We start from the raw sequence: 8,013 nt of genomic DNA, 5'->3' as shown, positions 1-8,013 counted from the left end.
CTCATGAGAAAACACGGTAAAACAGTCAAACGCTATATCTCCACGATCAAACTTGTGCGAGACAACTTGCATTATCCCTCTCATATATGTTATTTCGCGTTTAATAATAAAAACAACGAGTTTTATCTCATAACTCGAAAAAGGAACAAAAAAGGATGAAAAGAGAAGCGGAAAAAGAAGAAAAATTTTGCGTTGTTCTTCGCACATATTTAGATTTATACAGAACAGTTACGTTAGATTATCTCTTCGTTTTGTGATACTTACGGAACAAAATCATTAGAATGTAAATATAAATTGATGGCGTTTCTCGCTTAACAAAAAGAACAGTTCGGTGTGATCGCGGAAGAAAACGAGCCACGTACCACAACACGTTCCGGCATTACGAGCCATAATACTTTCGATAGGGGAGAGAGTTGGGAAAGGCTTCGCTATGTACCGCATTATGGTTTAACGGCACACAGATAACGGTACACCGGTTACTACAAGTTGTAAAAGCAGGACACTTTAAAAGCTTCTCGAAAGTCAGTGCGCTCGGATATCCCGTCTTCTTCCCTGCCTCCCATCCGTATCTCGCAAGGCTATATATATATGGCTGTGCTGTAACTTATTTAGTGCAGAACGTTGCTTGCGTCATGTAATAACGCGAATACATGTTCACCATTAGATGTCCGATATTTGTGCAGAACACTCGATTTTTTACCATTTGTGAAGCACGAAACTGCTGACTCTAGATATGTACAGAAATACATTCGCCAGATATCCTTCGATCGAACCATTTTCCAGTAGAGAAGATGCATACTGTATGTCGATGCTTTTGTGTTCCTGCAAATTTTTCGAAAAAACGAAAAACTAGTCACATAAATTACAATTAAAAAAGTAGGCGATTTTATCTTAATTTTTCTTATCTCAATCTCAAATTGATAATTTTTGCGATCGTTTCACCTTTTTATAGAAACTTAATACTGAAAGGTGATGGTTAATTATTTATTTAAAGTTATTTAATTATTTATTTAAAAGTATTAAACAACAGTGTAAATACCTTCGCTTTACTCGATGGACAAGCTTTATAGATGAATTTTTCGTATTAAGCGTTTTATCTTAAAATTCAATCAAAAATCATCTCGAATAGTTTATTATAATAAATTGTTTTTATTCTTACAGCACAAAAATTGTAGCAACATTGCATGTTGCAGCAATATTGTTGCAAATTTTGTGCTATATAGGTACAGAAATGTAAACTGAAAATTATTTATTTTAAATATTAAAAGCATTATTGTATAGTAGTATTTTTAATAAATAATTCATTAAATCCAAAATAAATAATTTCCAGTTTAGATTTCTGTAAGGACGGTCATCATTATAATAAATTTTTTGAGGTGTTTTTGATTGAATTTTAAGATAAAACATTTAATATGCGAGGACATCCGTCTATCAAGTAAAAGCTTGTCCATTAAGTAAAACGAAGGCATTTATAGACGCTCAGAATATTGCCACGTATATCGTGCCCGATGGCACATAAAAACACACTTTTGAAGGGGTTTCACGTCAGCCTTTACGCGATATCCGTAATGTGCACCCTGCACACATGTACTTTCTAAGATCTCACGGGGACATTTATAGGGATCCGCATTATAGGTTGCCGTTGGGTTTATCTACATTGCTTCCCACGATCGGTATCCGACACGCCCGAATGGTTTTCGATCGAGCTGTGTAGCGTTATCCGTAACGCGACCGTTCGCAGGTACGATTATATCTCCCCTGGAACAGCCTCCAATTTTGTGCAGTAGCTTGGCGCGACGAAAGAACGTCTTTGGGAACGCGCATGAAAAGCGCCGTAGATTACAGATTTGCGTTGCCAAGGAGCAAATATCTATTTCGGTGTATTACATACATGCATTACTTTCGGAGTACCGCAGCGCAAACTACTTTCTTGAATGGGCAATCATGCGCTTATCGCCTCATAACCGTTCCTCAAACGTATCAATTTTACTTTTTATCAAATTCAAACTACAGTTACAATACAAATGCATGCATTAGTAATCCACATAATGCCATTCGCAAATGATTAATTCTTTGAAGATCAGAACTTTCTAACAAAATAAGATCTTGTTTAGATCTTGCTTTAATTTGATTCTGGTTTTGAAATTCTAAAATTCAAATCTCAAAAAATAATCTGATCTTATCGTGAAACTTGATTTTAGAGCAATGCCAACAATTGTCTTAGGAGAGGAAAAGAGAGGAAAAGATGTGATGCGTTAAACTGCTGTTAGTATTCTTATTAACCATCGGTTAGTTTAACCGAAAATTAGTGAAAGAGGCCCTTAGAAAGTTGCTGGTACTTCTGAATTTGAATGTAATCTGAAAATATTGAATTGCAAAAAGATAATAACTTCCATGAAAGAGGATCTAATATCACAGAATTCATAATCAGAGTCAGCTTTAAAAATCAGTTTGGAAATCAGCATTAACTGTTTACGTAGCACTGATGTCTAAATAAAGTAAAACTTGATGTTCGCAAATAAAAACTCCTATAACTGAGACTTATAATTAATTTTTTTCAAGTCTGTTCACTGTATTAAATTCACATTTTAAATTTTTGATTTATTACTTCTCAACTCAAATAAGGCATTATCAAATTACTTCACAGGTTAAGCTTTATAAAAATTGACAGCAAGCAGTTTATAGAAGAAGGTGACTCCAAACGGTCGCCGGTTTACAAAAGGTTAAATAATCGATTAACTGATTGTTAAGACTTTGAAGTTTTGTCAGTAACATGAAGATTTACATAAGAAATAGTATGACGGATAGCCATTTTTGAAGAAAAATTAAATAAAATTATACATTTTCATTTAAAACTTAAATACTTGAACGCTAGATGTTAAGATTAATCTATTGGTAATAGAATGTACAACAATAATGGATAAAAGCAAGTAAGGGCACAATTAAATAATAAATCAAAATTGAAATAAAATCAATATATTAAGACATTCTGTCCGTTTCGATATATTTCTAGGCCATCTTCAGCAAAATTTTCAAATAAGAAAGGATCCGGAAAGAAATCAGAGACTCTAACTTCAAAAACGACAATTAACAATTAGTGATTGCATAATCAAAAAAAAAGTAAAAAGTTGGAAATGTTCCAAAGGCTCTGAATCGATTCAACAAAGTGTAGTATATCAAAAGTCACAAAGCACATATTTAAATTTTTATTATATATAAAAGTCACGATGAAAAGAGAAATGGAATATGACGAGCATATATTTCAGTGTAAAACAGTGAAATGATTTGATTATGTAACTAATTGTTAATTGTCTCAAAGTTGAAGCTTTTCATTTCTCTTCGAATCAATGTAACTTTCTTATTTATTGACAGATTTTATACTGAAAATGATCTAAAAATGATTAAAACGTATAAAATTTTTAAATATATGTATTAATTTTATTTATAATTTAATATTTCATTTTGATAGTTTATCAATTAGTTGCAAACCATTTATTGCGTTTGCATTCGTTCTTTATTATTGTATATTATATTTGATATTTTCAAATTGCTTTATTAATTTAATAAAAACAAATATACGGTTTGAAAAAGATAAAATATTCACAAGTAATATTCATTATTTGTGAATATACATATTTACAAATAATATTCACGAAAGTACGTGGAAGCATTTATTGATCGCCTGCAACATATGTAAATCTTATCTAATGTCAGAGCTGTTAATCCATCCACAAACCAAGCAAAGCATTGAGAGCGTGAATGAGAAAGCGGTTAGCAAGGTACACATATTGATCTCAAAAAGACATTGACATAAGGGTAATTGATGTGTTCTGTGAAAATAAATACTATTTATTTTTATTTTTCTTTTCTAAAGAGGCATGAACGACTCTGATAAGAAGAGTCATAAAATAAATATTATGTCTTAATAAAAGCAGGAAATTTAGTGCAATATTTGTCACTTCGTGTCGTCCCTTAATGACATTATTCACATAATTTTGCAAAAAAGTTCATAAATAGATACAATTGTTCAAGCGAAAAGAAATCTTCTTATCGTCATAGAAATTGCTTGATGTACAAAATTACGATAAGAAAGAGAGAAAGAAAACGCGTGGAAAGTTAGAGATGTTTCACGATCTCCTTCATTTTGAAGGAACAATAGACGAAAATACGTAGTCATCTTCCCACATAAAAGATCGTTGTCTGCGGCGACAGGAATATCTGTTTCAAGAAAAAGCGACTTATCCGCAATGCGGTCGAATGCGAAATACAATATCGAAACAGTAATAGCAGAAAGAATTGATGTTCGAATTGTACGAATTAGCACTATAAGCCATTTAATAAAGCTGAAAATCATGTTACGTCCATCTTATAAGCTATAACTTTTCGTAACTACTCGTTTTACTTCGATAATTTATTTATTGGAAGAGCTCTGTCCATTCATGTATCGAATTATAATCCACAATTACGTTAAAACGCCGAAAAAAATATATCTTCTCCAAAAATTTTCCATCCAGTTGCCTCACTTATTTACCATTATTGTGTCAACCATTTTCTGGCAATTCTATCAACACGAGAGGTCTTAATCTTAGAACACTCCCAGAAGATGGCCTCGGAAGACAATCAAGCTTGCTCGTATTTCTCTTTACGTGCGCAAAAGAGAAAAAGATAGAAACATTTACGTTTGTCTCATTCATAGTTATCCTTCCTATAGTTACGGTAAAAAGAGCATATAGAGAATGCAATAAAAGGGAAGATATTTGTAGCAGGATTTCTTGTCCGCGTTTCCACCTTTCTGTCTTTCGAATTGGCTTTAAAGAATAAATGGAAAACAAATCCGGTAACTAATGATGGAGATTGTTAAGCGCTCTAAAGAATAATGAGGCACTTTCTACATAATTAAGGAAATAGAAATAAATATCTACATAAATATATATTTTAATAAAGAATATATAAACCTTATTATAAAACGTGTTAAATCGAAATTGAATTCGGCTGAAACCATTTAATTTTTAATTAAACTTTTATGAACCATACTTACCATACGGATGATTTTATCAATGAATTAACAATCCTGAAATTTAATTAAATCCGATCAAATAGAGATATCGTTAAACATATAAAATTTAAAAGATAAAAAATAACATGAATAATTGCTTAATTATCGCGTCCTTATTCGTTCACATTAATTAAGCATGGTCTAGCTATTAACCGAGTACTTCTGCAAGAGACGTGCAGGAAGACGGTGTGCTGTGAATCAATGACCGAGAACGATTGCGTATAATGGTTCTGGCAGATCACCACAGCCAACTAGGTGAACCAATATGGTATTTACACAGTTAAATTGGTTGACCCAATGAACAAAGAGCAACTATCGCGGTTAGATCGACCAATATTCATGCATGTAGGGTCAAAGTTCATTGAAATAAAATTTTATTTCATACGCTAATTTCAGTGAGTAGGAATATTCTTACGTATGAAATTATACGTGTACTTTGTACGTAAGTATCGAAAATCCTTCGATTAATATTAGTAATAAAAGTCTGATAGAAGTATCTGAACTGAGAAACCAAAACTGAAAAGGCATCGGTGGGGAATCTTCTCTATTACGGCAATCTAACTTGTCTATATTTCTACTGCTACGACTAAATTCGATTTCGTACTGTCGAATCAAATGAGAAGTCGTGACTCTCAAGACCTTCATCGACCTTATTCTCGAATTGGACCAGTAACTTTCTCAAGTTCCTGAGCACCTTTTAACCACGTCTAAGAAATTTTTCAAGTTGTAATTACGATAGGAAAAGAAAAAGTACAAGAAGATCGAATTATTATTTATGAACTAATTAAATATTAATCTAGAACTCAAATTTATCAAAAGCAAACATAGAAACCTGATTATAGAAACCTAAACTTAAATAAAAAAATAAAAAGCAGTAAATTAAAACACATTTTAGAATTAATTATATCTGAATACTTTTAAAACTTAATAAAACTTAATAAAATTAATAACTTTTCTTGTCATGTTTTTTATGTTTATCCGTAATTTATAAACCATCGTTCTAATAAATTTATATTTTCAATTAATTTATATTTTCAATATAGTTATATTTTAAAGTTAACATCAAACTATTGTAAGAAAGATTTAATGCACATAAAAAATAATACGCAATATGCAGACTTGATATTTCATTTATAATGTAATTTATAATGTAATTAAAAAATCGCTTTATATGCATGTGAAAGAATAATGCGTGGCAGTTTGTCTATCTAATATAGTAGACTAAAGAAAGACATATATGGAGAAATATGGAAAAAAGATGATACAGTTGGCAACAGTTTACTATAAATGATCTTGTGTTTCTTAGAGTGCGTTGTGGATATATAATACAATATTTGCAAAATAAAATTATCATTGATAAGGATTACATATCGCTATGTACAAAAATCGAAATGTAAAATAAAATGTTTAATCTTAAAATTCAACAAAAACTTAGAAAGTAAATGGTTGAGAAAGAGAGAGAGAGAGAAACTATTACTGATTAGACATGTATAAAACATTTCTAAAAATTTTTAAGTCAAATAATTAATAAGTAAAACGTTAGCTAATATTGCAACATTAGCTAAAATTTTTATTTTAAGTTAGAAAATATTAGGAGATAAAATAAAATATAAAAATCCAATCTCTCACGATTAATTATTCGTTTAATAAATTATTTGGCACTCAATAAATATATATCAAATTATTTGTATACAATTACATTAATATTAATTAAACACGAAAACATATTTATGCTGGTGAAGCTTTATACAACTGATAATTAAGTGAAAATGGAAAAACAATTGTGTGTAACGAGAATTAAGTTAATTCTTCAGAGAATTATTGCATATTAAACTTTATCATTAATTAATGTTTTTAGTTAAAAATTATTTGGTATTCAAAAACACAAATAAATAAATGAAACTTTATTAAAAATTGCTCCCATTATATCGAAATTCGAGTCATACGTATATATATATATATATATATATAATCAAACAAAAATTCCAGTTTTGTATAAATAAATCAATTAAGAATAAATTAATTACATTCTACAATATATACTATATATGGTATTAATTTTTATTTACTATATATATATGGTATTTAATAACAGACAAAGAAAAATATAATACAGCAAAATATCTAAAAATATTGATTAAAAAATTGATAAAAAAAATATTGATTAAAGCTTAAAATCATTTACTTTTATCAATTTTAAAAAGTAGAAAGTTGAATTCTTGGTCGAATTTCATTCAATATAATTGAGTATGGCAATAAAAAGAATGAGATGAAAATACTTAAAACAAGGCAACTATTATTAATATTTCCGATTATGAACGATGTACTCGTTTTTCTTACTTAAGTCGAACAAGAGAAATATAAGACACAGAAATTTATATCCCTTCCAGAACTCCGTGTGGCGCGGACCAAGTAAAGAAAAATAATTAACCCGCCGTTCTTCTCCCTCTCTTCACTTCGAATCGAGTACCTCATTGAAAACAAAAATTATGGCCTGTGCTGCAAAGTAGCGTCCTGTCTATGGGCTCTTTTCTCTTCTCGTTACCGTTCGATACGTACATCGCGTCACGTTTTAAGTTTTTGTTTCATGCCGCACAGAGAAATTCTGCTCGTTCCGGCATGTTCCACTGCGCGTTCCAATCGTTCTTTACTAGGACGTACATATATAACGTCTATCCAACAATTCGATAAAAATAGCTTCGGTGGTTGCCCGCTATTCGTAGATCCGGTTAGAAAAATGCGAACGGGGGCGAGAATCCTTCCCAGCCTATGTTTAAATACGATTGGAAATCTTATTTTAAAATTGTACCTACAAGACGAAACAGCTATTTTACCTCGAGAATCGAGAATTCATTTTGTGAACTAATCTTCTATAGTTCTTCTCTCAGAATATTCACATTACTGCAATTCACCTACCTCAAATTTTTCTAACAATACAAAATAATACCAGTAAAATG

The sequence above is a fragment of the Atta cephalotes genome (genome assembly GCF_000143395.1).
Source record: "Atta cephalotes unplaced genomic scaffold scaffold00053, whole genome shotgun sequence".
In the NCBI taxonomy this organism is placed as follows: Eukaryota; Metazoa; Arthropoda; class Insecta; order Hymenoptera; family Formicidae; genus Atta; species Atta cephalotes.
This window is presented reverse-complemented; position numbering follows the sequence as displayed.